Below are 15,131 nucleotides of genomic sequence, written 5' to 3' on the forward strand. Positions count from 1 at the left end.
ATACCTTGTGATTTTAAGACCAGATTTTTTAGGAAGAAAGGAAGGAAAAGAAATAGAAGAAGCAAAAGACTTACTATTCTTTTAAGCATGGTTTATATTCTCCCTATAATAGAAGATTTTTATGTGAAGAAATGGCCTACATTTGGATTGTCCAGAGAAACAGAACCAATTGGACATAATGTATATATAATATATGCATATCATATACTATATGTGTATATATCATAGTACATACATTGTAGGAATTTTAGGAATTATAGGAGTTGGCTCACATGACTGAAGGTTGAGAAGTCCCACGATCTGACCTCTGCAAGCCTGAGAACCAGGAAAACCAGTGGTATAATTCAGTCTGTCTGAAGTCCTGTAAACTGCATAGTGGGTAGGGGTGGGCCTCGTGTAAGTCCTAGAGGCCAAAGTCCTGAGAACCTTGCGTTCTGATGTCCAAGGGCAAGTGGACACCCCAGCTCGAGAAGAGAAAGCCAAGAATCTGCCTTCCTTTCACCTTTTCTGTTCCATTCTGTCCCTTGGTGGTTTGGATGCTGCCCACGCACACCAGTGAGGGTGGATCCCCTTTACCCAGTCTACTGAATCAGATACTCATCTCCTCCAGAGATGCCCTCCTGGACATTTACCAGCTACCTGGGCATCCTTTAGCCCAGACATGTTGACATATCAAATTAATTCTATATGGGGAACTGCTAGCCCTTGGTCAGATATTAAGTAGAAAACAAATTATGTTTTTTGAGGATTACTTGAGGATAGTGAGATTTTAAAAAGTTCGAGTACTGGGATACCTGGGTGGCTCAGTGGTTGAGCATCTGCCTTCGGCTCAGGGCATGATCCTGGGTACCTGGGCTTGAGTCCTGCATCAGGCTCCTCTTGGGGAGCTGCTTCTCCCTCTGCCTCTCTCTGTGTATCTTTCATGAATAAATGGATAAAATCTTTTTTTTTTTACCTTTTTTTTTTTTTTTGTGATAGTCACACAAAGAGAGAGAGAGAGGCAGAGACACAGACAGAGGGAGAAGCAGGCTCCATGCACCGGGAGCCCGACGTGGGATTCGATCCCGGGTCTCCAAGATCGCGCCCTGGGCCAAAGGCAGGCGCTAAACCGCTGCGCCACCCAGGGATCCCTAAATGGATAAAATCTTAAAAAAAAAAAGTTTGAGTATCATGTGAAGGGCCTTCGTGTCTTATCTTTTGACCTCCTCACCATTTTTCAGCTTCTGTCTTTGTTACTGCCCCTCATGTTTCTACCTTGTGGTCTACTTGAGATTTTTATGAGTTTTCTGAACAAGGACCCATAAGTACCAACTCAGAATTTCCCACCTAGTCTCGTAAGTCATTGTCTCAGGCTTCAACCAATCTTTTGATTGAAAGGAAAAAAAAAAAAAAAAGTAGGGGAGATTTAAAACCAGAACAAGTGGGCAGCCCCGGTGGCGCAGTGGTTTAGCACCGCCTGCAGCCCAGGGCGTGATCCCGGAGACCCTGGATCGAGTCCAGAGACCCTGGATCGAGTCCCACGTCGGGCTCCCTGCATGGAACCTGCTTCTCCCTCTGCCTGTGTCTCTGCCTCTCTCTCTCTCTCTCTCTGTGTGTGTGTCTCTATGAATAAATAAATAAAGTCTTTAAAAAATAAAAATAAAAAAATAAAACCAGGACAAGTATATCCAGTAAGTATTGCAAAGAAATCATAGTTATTTTCCTGCCAGGTTCAGTTGCTCTCCTCTGGGATCCTCAGATGATCCCAGACCATCCCTATCAGCATTACACAGCAGCCACCCCACGGCACCATGACCTTGCTGACCATTCCTATCAACATTACACACCAGCCATGACTTTGCAGATCTGCGTTTCTCATGTTTTCTTTGGACCGATGCTGTACCACTGTTCCTGCTCCCCGGGCACCGGGCAAAGCCGAAGGCCTGGCCTCCCTCCTCTCTGCCTACTACTCTCTGTTGCTGGCACAGCCCTGTTCATCTTCGTACTATAGACTTGTTGCTCAAGGCCCCTGCCCTTTCCACTCCCTGCTGTTTCCTGCTCTTCACACACAGAAGTGTGACCCTGGACCGGTCCTGCTCTTCAGGCTGAAGCAACATGAAGAGACTTCACGGCCTTTTAATTACCTACTTAGCCCTTTTGACTTGTCCCTATAACTTTTATAAAGTTATGGAGCGAAAATCAAAACTCAAGCAGCTTTTGGGGCTGAAATAATCAGCAGGTTAGAAGCTTTAATTTGGGGAAACAGCTCCATTTCCTACGTGCTCCTTAGTTATGTTTTTTTTTTTAGTTTACAATCAAGCCAACTATGACCATAAATTAAAATGCTGTGGTTAGAGCACACATTTCTGATCAAATAAATCACAAATCCAAGGCAGCCAGTCAAGGCATAATATAGCCTTTTCAGTGTTTATAGTCAGTGGAAGCAGTAAATGACAAGGGCTAGCATGTAATAAAGCTGTTATCACACTGTGAGAAAAAGCTCATCTATTAGTAGTTACCTTGAAGCCACGCCAACCCCATAAATTCAGATGCCTTTTATATGTCAGAAGCTTTTTCCACTGCAAGTGAGGTACCAAGTCATGTTTGTCTTTCCGAAGATCTGTCACCGTCATTTCTACCATTCCTGCGTGAATCACACTGGTTCATCTGTCATGACTTAGAAGATTGTGGCCAATGGTCAACACAAGCTGAAGTGACAAATGCACAGTGGGCGCCTGTGAACGCCCATGTGGACTCATTTCAGGAATAACAGGAGGAAGATTTATGGTGGCAGGGCAGTGACATGTGTGGGAATTCTAGTAGTGGCGGAGCTGAGGTGCAGAGCGATCAGAATGAGAGGATTAGACCCACCTCGTGAGCGAAGAGAAAGTTTGGAGAGAAGCACTGAATGGAGCTCATGGTTGCCAAGGGAAGCTGGGGGGCTGGGAAGGCCGCAGGTCGATGCTAACTTGGGTGGCCCAGGTTTGCCCAGCGGATACCTGGGAGCCTTTAGCACTGGCCCCACAGCTTCTGCTGTGAAATGAGTAATACCGAGCCAATGGGGTGACAGGTAACAGACAAAAAGAGCTTACAAACATCTTGGTGCTGTTCTATCCAGCAAGAAACAAATTTTATGTTTTCTAAAAACCATTACTCTCAGGCAGCCTAGGTGGCTTAGCTGTTTAGCACCGCCTTCTGCCCAGGGCCTGATCCTGGAGACCCGGGATCGAGTCCCTGTCAGGCTTCCTGCATGGAGCCTGCTTCTCCCTCTGCCTGTGTCTCTGCCTCTCTTTCTCTCTCTCTCTCTCTCTCTCTCTCTGTCTGTCTGTCTCTCATGAATAAATAAATAAATAAAATCTTAAAAAAAAACACCCAAAACCATTACTCTCTGTCAAAGTGTCATATATTTGAATAAAATTCATTGTATTGATGTAGATAAAAATCAGAACTCATTGGTCACTTATCCCTGGGTTATACTAATCTGCACCCAGTGTTCCCCCCACCCCCACCTGTTGAGTTTTTCTTCACAGTGAGGATGTGGGTGCAAATGCCGGAGATCTCAGGAGCGAGAGTGATCGCTGTGGTGGAGAAGAGGCACGAGGGGAGGGATCCCCATAAAGGTGGGCTTCCTTCTCCCGCAGGCTCTGCCTCAGCTCAGGGCCTGACTCACGAGGGAAGAAGCCCGGTTCTCATTTCCCTATTATGGTAACTGGGCAGCCACAGCCACATACTTTGTAAATTATGTTTCATCTGGGTAAAACTATACTTTGGAATTAATCGTAAGAAAAATCTTGGGGGGGATCCCTGGGTGGCTCAGTGGTTTAGTGCCTGCCTTTGGCCCAGGGCGTGATCCTGGAGTCCCAGGATCGAGTCCCACATCGGGCTCCCTGCATGGAGCCTGCGTCTCCCTCTGCCTCTCTCTCTCTCATGAATAAATAAATAAAATATTTTTTTAAAAAAAGAAAAAGAAAAATCTTGGGAAAGATGCAGAAAGTAAATTTAGTTTTCTGCTTGTTGTTATGAGGCATGATGTTTACTTTTTAGGAATTAATTTGATAATGGTTTAGTGTTGAAGATGTCTTTAGATGACCCTAAGAGGATGGTGAATACAATTCAGAGAAACTTCTTAGCTTTCTTCCCCCACCTTGACACACATAGAGGATGATGTTCTTAGAGCGTTTCTACCCAGTGAAGAATTTCAGGAAATGAAGATGATGTTATACATGCATGAGCCTTGAATTTATTTTTTAAATTAATTTATTTTAAGTGATCTCTCACTCAACATGGGGCTTGTACTCATGATCCTGCGATCAAGAGTCACATGCTTCACCGACTGAGCCAGTCAGGTGCCCGGAGACTTGAATTTATTTTAAAATATGAAAAATTGGAAAAACTTAGAAGCTCTAGCTGTCAGTAATGATTAATCTCTTGTGACTCTCCTCAAAAGGCAATGACAACACACCAGGTGTGCTAATAACACAGACTGAGGTGCTCTTCTCTCAAACACTTCTTGAGGACTCAAAATTTAGCCGAGGCAACTCTTCCCACTTCAAACCTCAGGGCTCCTGAATAAAATGCAATAGCCTTAAAAATGAATATATAGCTTTTGAAAGAAAACACCTGGGTGCCAGGGGCACCTGGGTGGCTCAGTGGTTGAGCATCTGTCTGTCTTTGGCTCAGATTGTGATCCCGTGGTCGTGGGACCGAGTCCCACATCGGGCTCCCTGTGAGGAGGAGCCTGCTTCTCCCTCTGCCTATGTCTCTACCTCTCTCTGTGTCTCTCATGAATAAATAAATAAAATCTTAAAAAAAGAAAAGAAAACACCCTGGTGTCAGAATAAAAGATGGAACTCAAAACGAGAGCAATAGGTGTAGGTGATGATAGTGAGTAAGTCCTAGGGACACTGTACCCAGACATACGTCCTCATGGCCATGGGCTGCCGTTTTAGTACTGTCCTTATGAGGACAGAAGCCCGTGTGTGACTGAGAGTTCACCCCAGGTAGGGACCTGGAACTAAGATATCTGCTTTAGGGCAGAGCCCAGGGAGGGCTGACCCTTCTATGAAAAGAATGTTACCCACACTGTACCCCAAGTCCATAGAAAGCTTATGCCCTGGGCACTTTGTGGGTAGGAAGGAGTCTCCTTTGAGAAATGGAAAATCCCACGCAAAAGTATAAGATCTGAATTTATACTGTCCACATGGTATATGAGACTCCCAAGCCCAGAAATTAGTATAAAAATGGGTCCTGAATGGGATGGAATCCCAGAGAGCCATGGAGAAGCAAATGCAAGATCTCTCTTCAAGGGCACTTCTATAACTCAAGGCACATGGAACATCAAAAGGAACAACACACGTTGCTAAAGATAGGCTCACAATGAAAAATTACAGCCTCCATGAGGAAATGATCCAACGGGAGGGAGCTGGGAGACAGTAAATGGGAGAATTAGCACCCCAAGAACTTGAGATAATAGAGTGATACAATAAAACAATCCAGAGATTATCAAATAAGAAAACACATGGAGGAAAAGATGGTATGATGAGTTGCTTAGTAAAAGAAAGATGTTAGAAAAAAAAAAAAAACAACAACAACAAAAAAAGAAAGATGTTAGAATTCGACAGCGCATGCACGTATTCCTATAAAGTCACTAAACTAATTCGTGATGGATTGAAACTGAAACCAAAAAGTTGAAGATAAGCTTGACATTTTTTGATCATTATACTTTGGAAGAGATTACCTGCGGGGATTATGGAAACTGGATTATGTGACTCTCATAGGATTATATTTAAAACCACCTGATGGGTTTAGCTTATATCATAAATGTATAAATTTTTCACTGATTTTGAGCTCCTCTATAAATAAATTTCATCCATAGAAATGTTTCCTAGTTTTTCGCTTTTTTCTAATTATAAAAATAATATGTCTTCATTATTTGGGACACATTGTGAAATATGAAAAAGAAGCAGAAATAGTCTCACTACCCTGAAACACTATTAACATTTTAACATATTCCCTTCCAGCTCTGCTTCTATTCAGTATATCCTTACTGAGCTCAACATATACTGAAATAAAATTTGTATTCCTTTTATTTTATAAATTTTAACATTATGTCATAGGCATTTATTTCTCCATGTTCTTAAATGTGTTCTGAGTATAGTTTACATGGTTGCATAATATTTCCTCATGGACGGGAGGGGGCTGGGTGGCTCCGGCATTAAGCATCCGGCTCTTTGATTTCAGCTCAGGTCATGATCTCAGGGTCATGAGATCAAGTCCCGCATGGGGCTCTGCTCTGAAGGAGGAGACTGCTTGAGGTTCTCTCTCTCCCTCTCCCTTTGCCCCTCCCCCCACCGACTCTCTCTAAAATAAAAAATATCTTCATGGATATGCCATTTATTTCATAATTATCTTATAATTGCCTACTTACATTGCTTCTATGTTTTCATTGTTCTAACTCTGCAATAATATCTGTGCATAAATCTTTGATTATGGAGTTGACTATGTCCTGAGGCCTGTATGTATGTATGATTTTGAAATCAAGGGACAATCAAGGGACTGGCTGCCCAGTCCAAAAAGCATGTGACTCTTGATTTCGAGGTTTTATTTTATTTTATTATTTTTTCGATTTCGAGGTTTTAAGTTCAAGTCCCATATTGGGTGTAGAGATTACTTAAGAAAAAAAAAAAAAGGAACAAGCTTTCATCTTTTACAATTTATATTTTCAAATATATTCTATTTCACTTCAACAAATTTATTAAGTACCTGCTATTTACCATATAACCTTTCTCTATACACTTATATTGTGTGTTTCTTTTTCTTTTGATTGCCAGAATCATCATATGCACTGTAGAAAATTTGGTGTGCACTCATGCATGCTGGTGTGTGTATGTGTGTATATAAAAGGGAAAGAGCAGGAAAAAGGAAGCATGAGGAAATTCAGTTACCTTCTGTGTTCAGCTTTTAGGATCTAAGCCAGCAAAGAGAAAACTCTAATTAGAATTTTTGTGGGACACTCAAAAATTTTGCAAAACAAGTTTACTGGTTAGATGGAAAGGTGAGTGCTGGTTTAATCCGTTTGATCTTTAGAATATGCCTGAGTTAAACCAGAAATGTGGGTTATATGACCTCCTTCCCAGACTTTCTTCCTATTGTAATTCTAGGATTTGATGACAACTTTTGGAGCTACATTCAAAAACTATGTTAGCTTACCAAATGTCTATTCAACCAAAACATACACCACTCAGGGCCAAGTTTACAAACTCCAGCTCTTTATGACATATTTCAAATAAGAGAAGCAACACTAACCCTTGAGCAAATTAACCAAATTTACCCCACAGCAACAATTTTCCAGAAAACCTAAGTTAAAAAATAATAATAATAAATGGAACCTATTTCAAATAGGCCAGCAACTGATTTTCTGTCTTATGCACATAGATAGATACACTGTTTTATTTATTTGTGCAGGCTCTGCAATAGCAGAGAAAGAATTTAAAAATCACAATGCTAAAATCTGGAAATAAGGTAAAGGGCTGTAGATAAAGTGGGGGGGAAAGGGTAGGAAATTTCTCTTGTTGTATTCTCTGCTCCAGTGTTTGGCGCTTCTAGCACAGCGCTGTAACTGGGGGGAGGTAGTGCCTGTGGTTATGCACTTGCACATGAAATAATCCTAGAGGCCCCCAATTCCCAGTGAGCCCTGATTAAGGACTGAAGCATTTTGAGTCAAACTGTGATTATGTAAATGTCTGTATGTATAGATAAAATACAAAAAGCCAAGATGACTGCAGAAAGAGGAAATGACAGTGGATGATAGTGTGAAAATACTCATTTCTGAAGAAACAAAGAAAAGGGACAATGGTGTATACAGTTCAGGAAAATGAAACATCTCTTTTTCAGGAGAAATATCTTTTGCGAGGTGCGCACACCGGGGGTGGCACCATTGCCAAAATTTTCAAAAGGTTGCTGTCAATAGCTGAGGCTAGGAATGTATGTCAAAAAGTAATTTAAGAAAACAGAAATGACTCTTAGTACTTCAATAATTCCTTAAACAATGTTCAATGGTAAGGAAGAGGAAACTCAAAATGAATAACAGGAAAAATACAAGCTGGTTTTCAGTCTGCAAGAATGGTTTCTCTGGTGCTTCCAACTGCTTGCCTGTCACTTGAACCTTTCAAACCACTGACCTACACTACACAAATGACTTTTAAAAAATGTGGAATCAGGACCAGTGAGGACAGATTCGGACCTTATGTCAACCAACCTGGGCAAGTGCGTAAGTCGGATGTGCCACAAGACTGCTGGGAGGCCTTCTAGGGCTGGTTTCTGAAGATGGCAGCCTCACGTGCCCTTCTTCACTCTCTGTTTCTTGGGCCAACACCTCGGAAGGTGCAGGGTGACACAGGGAGAGGGTGTCATTCGGTCTCCACTCCTGTGAGTCTAATGTACAGCACGCTGTGCTTATGGAGTGTTTCTCCTACTTCAGGACCTGATCTATTGGACTCCCACAATGCGTATACGTTTCCCTTAGAGTCACCATGCATCTTTAGAAGCCATACCACCTTTTCCTGTGCAACAAAACGGAAAGCAAATGAGCTCAGGAGTCAGGCCAGACCAGGTTTTCAACCCTGCATAAGTGGCCTGTGCCTTATGGTTCTCATTTGAAACATGGGAACACAATAAGCTCCTCAAGGAGGAATAATTAACACATGAAGATCATTTGCTACAGTGCCTGGTGCACAAAAGCTTCAAAGAAAATGCAATTTGTGTTGAGCAGCTGCTTAGTAAGGAAGAGATTAAGCTTAGACTCAGACAGATTGAGTTTGAGTGTTGGCGATGTCACATACAACTATGTGGCCTTTGGCGGGCTGCTTCAATTCTGTACCTTAAATGGGAATAATGAGAGCACCTGCTTTGTGGAGGGTTGTGAGCAATGAGTGAGTTAATACATATACAGTGCCTGGCACACAGGAAACTCTCAAGAGAAATCTTAGCCATTCACTGGAATAAGAATTAGCAAATTACTTTACCCATCTCATGAAGTTTTAGTAGGTTTATATAAAACAATCCGTAAAAGTGCTTAAGTAGCAAAGCTTCTAGCTCATATGAAGTACTTTAGTATTAGATATTACATTGGTGATTATTATTACTACGATTATTGGTATTGCACTATATTGAATAGTTCCGTAATATAAGACGAACTTCTACATTTCTAGCAACAATGATGTGTTAAGAGCAAATAATTAGATGCTATCATGAGTCGGTTAAAATGCATTTCCACATGTGGAAGTGAAAAGGGTGGCAATAATATACCTAAAGAAAATACAAAATATATTAGCCTTTATGGAAATGTCTTACTTTACTACTTTCCAACTTTTTGTAACACAGATTTTTCTAAGTTTTCAACGTTTTGCCATCTGAGTTAAGGATATATTTTTTTTCCTTCAAAGTAATTTGAGTCAGTCCCCTGGTATTTAGCTAAATTGAACTCCGGCATTTTGGAACAGTGTCTGTTGACACAAATATATTTGGCATCACTGGGGAATTTAAAACTACATACAGATAGTATCATGCATGATCCCTCAAACCCAAGATGACAGTATTATTATGAAGTACAAGTGTTGCTTAAAAGTTTTGTGCTGTCGTTTGTCCTCTAAACACAGAGGTACATGCCTGTCTGGGAGTTACAAGGATTTAACTATAGTTTTATGAGCATTCGTAACAGAGTACACGAGGCACTTTGCTACTTTGCTCAAGAAAAGAGGAATGAAAATCTGGTAAGATACCCAGGGTAACCTGTGTAACTTTCTACTCACCTTCTCTCTGATTTTGAGATTATCGTGGAGGGTGAAAATCAGCTCCCTTGCTCTCAGTTCATCCCAGAGGCACATATGGTTCTCAACCTGGAAGATGTGGATTCACACTTGAGATTTTTTTTTTTTTTTTGGTCTTGCTTAGATATTTCCAGTCTAGGAAATTCCCTGCCAGCTGAATTAAACAACAACAACAACAACAAAAAATCTAAGAATTCAGAAACTGGCTGGCCTGGGAAGAACATTGGTGACCCTGGATCTTCTGCAACAACATTTTATTTTTCTAAGTAAAGAAGTAACATGAGGAGGCCCGACTGCCGAATGACCAGACTTTGTCACCTTGCCTCGGTTTCAGGTTTTCATATGGCCTTTCAGAGGTCAAGAGAGGCACAGGCAACCTCCATATTAAAGCAAAGCAAACCAAAACAGAACAAAAAGAAGACAAAGAAGAAAAAGACATGCCAAAATAGGGTTACAGCATTGGTGGTGCATTTTAAATGTCAGTATCTAAGAAGTAAACAATTTCAACCCACAAATGCACACCCACACACATTCAGTTTAATGCAATTATGCTATTCCCAAGACGATTAAGGGAATTATTAGAGGATTCATTAAAAATACTGGTTCATCATTCAGGACAGATGTGGCCCGGTAATGAGACACAGAGTTAAGTTGGGAGAAAATAATATTCCCTTCTTCAAACAGACCAATGCTTCTCTGTACATATAGGTATAACCTAGTGGCATTGAGGCCCTGTGTGACAGTGAGGACCCAGACCAGTGACCCTCCTGGTGTTCCCCTTCTTAAGCCTGGGGTGTTTGCACTTGGCAATATCCAGCTGCCTGTCTTTATAATGTCAACTCTCCGCTGTGGTCAAGTGAACAGATCAGCCCAAGAATCTGGGGCTGAACTGGCACCCTTACTAATGGCATCTATTTGTTTTTTCCCCAGTTCTATGTGTTTTATTGCTCTGGAGGAAGAGAACCAGTTTGATCTCTTAATTTCATGACAGTCAAAATGTAGCCAGAGCAGATGAAGCGTATATTGATAGAGTCAATAGGCCCTGGATGGGGGCTGGGGCAGGGGGGTGGGGTGGGAGGGTGTCTGTTGTGGCCTTAAGCTGGAGGCAAACATACATACATTCTTTTTTTTTTTTTTTTTTTTTTTTTTTTTTTTTTTTTTTTTTTTTAAAGATTTTATTTATTTATTCATGATAGTCACAGAGAGAGAGAGAGGCAGAGACACAGGCAGAGGGAGAAGCAGGCTCCATGCACCGGGAGCCCGACGTGGGATTCGATCCCGGGTCTCCAGGATCGCGCCCTGGGCCAAAGGCAGGCGCCAAACCGCTGCGCCACCCAGGGATCCCCATACATACATTCTTAAAAGAAGCTACTGGTGAGGGCTCTTCCCACGAGAGAGGACCTCTCAGGAACATAAGAGGAGTCTGGAAACTAACCGAGGCTTCCCTAGAGGGGCACACTGGTCAAAGTTTGGTTCAAGCCTGAGCTGGTTACTGTCCCTGTGGCTGGTACCTCTGATTTGGCAGAAGGCAGAAGGCTTCTAAGTGGGCAGAGTAGCCATGATCTCAGTCCCATATGCCTCCTTCCCTGAAATTTCACTTGCAGATAACGGATAAGACTTCCATTTCTCTGCTCCCTGGGGGATGCCAAGCCTGAGGGAAAGGGGAGGGTGGTTGTGGGAGGAGAAGAGTAAGAGTAAGATGTAATTCCAGCAGATGGCAGTTGGTGCCAGTGAACTAGAAAGGCTTAAGTTGGGGTAGAGGGAGTCCGAGGATTGGGAACCCAGGTGTAAGATAGGGCAAATGGGAAAGAGGTAAGGGAGAGGAAGGAATAGCAACCAGAAGGCCTTAGCCTGGGGAAAGAGGTCTTCCTCATTGATCCTGTGGAAGGGGACTCATGGAAAAAGTCTGAGGCTGGTTCAAAATGGAGATTTATCCAGTTTCTCAGATGGGGGAGTAGGATGGCGGAGTGGGACGGTGGAGGTACCAAGAGGGCTTAGGACCCTGGGCCAGTGGCCCTGAAGCCCCTGCCCCTGCCTCTCACTGCAGACCTTTACCACTCACTGCTACGTGAGTTCATCTACTGATGAGAAGGTTACAAACTTTTTGGGGTCCTCACTGGGTCAAGGACCTTTGTTAAAGTATGTCAGGTCCGATGGTTCTCCAGAGGCTTCCTCCTTTCCGAGGCCTGCAGGGGGCTTTAGGACTTAACAGTCCCCTGCTTCCTCTTCTAACCTCACCTCCTTCCATCCTCCCCTCAGTTACCCTTCCCGAGTACCTGGCCCCTTTCCTCTAGACAAAGCAAGCAAGCTCCATTGCGGGGCGTTGGCACTCACTTGTCCAGATACAGCAGGACTTGCACCCCCTCCCTGTACTTGGACGTCTCTGCTCCGTTAGTCTGCTAGGGCTGCCGTCACAAAGCACCCAGCCGGGTGACTTGAATAACAGAAACTAATTTCTCACAGTTCTAGAGGCTGGAAGTCCAAGAAGGTGCTGACAGGATTGATTTTCCCTGAGGGCCATGGGGGGAAAAATCAGTTCCATGTCCCCCTCCTTGGTTTCTAGAGGACTGTCTTCTCCCCACGTGTTCACACCGTCTTCCCTCCCTGTCCAATAAAGGGCACCAGTCATTTGGATTCCTGTTCACCCTAATGATCTAATTTTAACTTACTACCTCTCTAAAGACACTATCTCCAAATACAGTCACATTTTGAGGGAGTGGGGTTTAGACTTCAGCATGTGAATGAGAGGAGGATAGGGTTCAGCCCCAAACAGCTTCCTATCATGGAAGCCTCCCAGACAACATTCAAAATAGAGTCCCTATTAACTGACACACATTTACTCATTCATTTTTCAAAGATTTCCCTCTATTTAAATGTCAACCCTAGAGGGACAAATTCTTTGTTTTGTTAACTGACTCATCTCCAGTGCCTGCTTAGTTGCTGCCTGGAGAGTAGCAGGCCCTCAATAAATATTCATGAACCAGTGAATGCATATTATGAAGCTATTGCAAATTACTCTGCAAAAAAAAGCAGCGACAGAAAAAGACGCTCATGGTATACTGTTAAGAAAGCATGTTAAAAACAACTGTGTAGCATCATTTTCTTTTTAAATCGTATGCATATAATTTATCTTTATTAAAATAAAACTTGGAGGGGCACCCGGGTGGCTCAGTGGTTGAACGTCTACCTTCGGCTCAGGTCATGATCCTGGGGTCCTGGGATCGAGTCCTGCATCAGACTCCCTGTAGGGAATCTGCTTCTCCCTCTCCCTGTATCTCTGACTCTCTCTCTGTCTCTCATGAATAAATAAATAAAATCTTTAAAAAGTTAAAATTTATATTTAAAAAATTTTAAAAACTTGGAGGTGCAACAAAATGCTAGTAGTGGGTGGTTCTTGGTGTAGGATTTTTATTTATTTTGATTTCTCTAATTTCTGTGTATTTTATTTCCCTTCAATGAATATATATTACTTTTGTACCAGGAAAAAAGTTATTAAAAGTTAACAGAAGATACTTTGTCATGACTTTCAGCAGGCTACTAAGAGAAAAAAAAATACATCATTAATCATTTTTGTAGGGACATAGTGAGAGGGTAGTCTCTTGGAGCACAGGCTACGGAGTTGACCCGGTATGGATTCAAGTCCTCCCTTTGCCACTTTCTACATTTGTCATCATCTCATGCATGTCTGTCACATGCACAAGTCTCTGTTTCTCATTTGCTTTTTGTTTGTTTTAAAGATTTTGTTTATTAATGAGAGACACACAGAGAGAGAGGCAGAGACACAGGCAGAGGGAGAAGCAGGCTCCATGCAGGGAGACCTGATGTGGGACTCGATCCTGACACTCCAGGACCACGCCCTGGGCCAAAGGCAGGCACTAAACCACTGAGCCATCCAGGGATCCCCTCTGTTTCTCATTTGTAAAATGCGGTAAGAGTGGTACACAGGAGATCTGAGCTGTCTTTCATCCCTGACTAGAATTTGATTATTCTTATCTCGGTGATTTGGAAATTTTAAGACACCAAGGATCAGAGACCAGTCTAAGGGTTTAGCTGTCCCTCTCTTCCCTCTCCAGGGCAGGCCAAGCAGTATCAGATACCCCCACCCGTTGTTTCTGGGCTTAAGACCTGGCCTGAGGACAGGTGAGTGAGGCACTTGCCATAGGAGCCCTGTGAAAGGGGGTACAAATGCTCAGTAATCAAGATAATAATAAATAAATGGGATGTTTTGGAAAATAAAATTATGTAAAAAATCTATAATGAACAAAATATCAGCAATTTTAATAAAGATGGGATAAGTATTAGCAATTTCCCCGTTGCCTTATGGCTCAATGTGTTACTGCTTCCAGCCGACAGCCGGAAGGTAGGGAACCTGCCATTATGTAAATTATTATTAATTACCACTTAATTATAATTAATTATCCAAACTATGCTGAACCTCAGAACCACCATTGTTCACTCTATGATTGTTCTGCCTCTAGTCAAGCACCTGTAAGGATACCCATAGGGAAAGGTGTATTTTTTGGACCCTGTTTCTTTCTCCTCTAAAGACACCTAATCACAATTGCTAACTCATCAGCCTTCTTACCTCAGCGAGGACTCTGAGGGCAAGCATCTCCTTATTTTTTAATAGAAACATAAAATGCCAGCAAAGCATGATTTCTACTCAACAGAGTGCTAAGCAGAGTTTACAGATGTGGCAGGCTCTTGCCCTGATACTTCTGGGGAAGGGCACACAGACCTTGGCATACCTGGCTTCAGGAACAGGCAACAGCAAACAGCATCTTCCCTCCACCTACTTCCCAGGAGAAGGGAAAATCCTTACGTAATGAGACCAGAGGGGTCAACGGTTTCGTGTGGAGCATTGCCCTGAGGGGCTTTCATATCACCACATCCTGAGATTTTTGTGGGTATATTAGTTCACACAGGTAAAGCACTTCCCAGTACACATTCACAGGGAAATTACTGGTTAACCATAGCAATGAGAGTAATATTTAAAGTCTTGCTTTCATGTGATGGTTTCATTTTACACTGGACACTTCATTTGCTGAAACCATAGATACTAAGTGGCTCTACCGAAGTAATCCCTGGGAAAGTGTGAATGTTCTTAGGATGGAGACCTTAGGAGATTTCTCCTATTGCTTCTAAGTTTTATTTAATGTAAATGCTGGCTTCAAACATACAATTCGAAACATCACAAAATGCACGTAGCGGATGGCAAATTTGTTTCTGAGAACACTTGCAGAACTCTGCGTTCTTTCTAACTACTAAAACGCTCAGGGAGCAAGGGAGGAAAGGGATTGCTTAAATGCCAGGTAATGCAGAAGA

The 15,131-nt window shown here is 42.5% G+C and overlaps 1 long non-coding RNA gene across 2 annotated transcripts in view; it reads left to right on the top strand.

Annotated features, from left to right (window-relative positions):
• LOC102157126 overlaps window positions 1-15,131 on the top strand; it is a 66,507-nt gene that overhangs the window by 47,654 nt on the left and 3,722 nt on the right. The window contains exon 5 of one of the 2 annotated variants that reach the window (XR_005385309.1): window positions 13,880-13,946. The exons of the other annotated variant lie outside the window; for it this stretch is intronic. This is a non-coding gene — a long non-coding RNA (uncharacterized LOC102157126). The remainder of the gene's footprint in view (window positions 1-13,879; window positions 13,947-15,131) is intronic. 2 annotated transcript variants of the gene reach the window in all.

The sequence above is a fragment of the Canis lupus genome, chromosome 37, assembly GCF_011100685.1.
Source record: "Canis lupus familiaris isolate Mischka breed German Shepherd chromosome 37, alternate assembly UU_Cfam_GSD_1.0, whole genome shotgun sequence".
In the NCBI taxonomy this organism is placed as follows: domain Eukaryota; kingdom Metazoa; phylum Chordata; class Mammalia; order Carnivora; family Canidae; genus Canis; species Canis lupus.